The sequence below is a fragment of the Buceros rhinoceros genome, unplaced genomic scaffold, assembly GCF_000710305.1.
Source record: "Buceros rhinoceros silvestris isolate BGI_N320 unplaced genomic scaffold, ASM71030v1 scaffold32315, whole genome shotgun sequence".
Lineage (NCBI taxonomy): Eukaryota > Metazoa > Chordata > Aves > Bucerotiformes > Bucerotidae > Buceros > Buceros rhinoceros.
The window spans coordinates 1-227 of record NW_010411646.1 but is presented as its reverse complement, the minus strand read 5'-3'; positions in this window follow the sequence as shown (position 1 = coordinate 227).

Here is a 227-nt window from a genome sequence, read left to right as displayed (position 1 = left end):
GGGACACGGATCCCTCCTCCCGCCCGCGTATGGGCCATGTTTTGCCCGAGTCGGTCTCTGCCTTGCCCCAGCACGTCCCTTTTCTCCCTCACAGCCCCTCTCCTTCTGGTGCAAGCCCCGTACTCCCGCTCCCCACAGACCCTCCCTTCTCCCCAGCTCTCCCACACTCCTTCTCCCCTTCTCATCCCTTCTCCCACCATGTCCCACATCTCCTGGCCCCTTCTCCT